Consider the following 845-nt stretch of genomic DNA (forward strand, 5'->3'; position numbering starts at 1 on the left):
CCTGAACAAACGGCCACCTGTATAAGACAATCACCTGAACAAACGGCCTCCTGTATAAGACAATCCCCTGTACAAATGGCCTCCTGTATAAGACAATCACCTGTAATAACGGCCTCTTGAATAAGACAATCATCTGTACAAACGTCATATGTATAAAACAATCACCTTTACAAACGGCTACGTTCCATTTCCACCCTTGCAGCTTCTTAAAAACATTATAATGTCATTTTGTTAGACGGTACAACTGTCTAAGACGACCAAATTTCTCCTTGGCAATGGGAGTCCGTCTCATACAATGTCGGCTGTGTCTCATGGCCTAAATCAGAGACCAACTACACGATCTGGGAACAGAAGACAGAAGGTACGGGATAAGGGAAGAACGACGAGGTCAAGGCCAGTCAGAAGATGAAAGAGAAGAACATTTCAGAGAAAGATCCAACGATGCCTGAAAGAAAGTCCAGAAGGCGTACAAAAAGAGAAGAGAATGAATCTACTCACCTTCACCTGAATTAAAGTTCTCTGGTTCCCTTTGACCACCGATGCATGTCAAGAAAAAAAAATAGTAGATCTAGTTGCAAATTGCATAGAGCATGCCACAGAGCGTAGACAAAGGCTATATTAGTCTGTCCCCGTCGTTTTATGCTAGAAAAATTGTGAAATTATGCAAAATGAGCCCACAAATGTGAAATTGTGCGTTTCTGTTCATTTTAACAAAGAATGATAAAGGAAAATAATCAGAAATTATGAAAAAAATGATCAAATTTTGCTAAATTATGTGGGGTGCATAAAACCACGGGGACAGATTAAGGCAATAATGATAATGATAATAATTAGTAATTATAATA

This window comes from Aplysia californica, unplaced genomic scaffold, assembly GCF_000002075.1.
Source record: "Aplysia californica isolate F4 #8 unplaced genomic scaffold, AplCal3.0 scaffold00105, whole genome shotgun sequence".
In the NCBI taxonomy this organism is placed as follows: Eukaryota; Metazoa; Mollusca; class Gastropoda; order Aplysiida; family Aplysiidae; genus Aplysia; species Aplysia californica.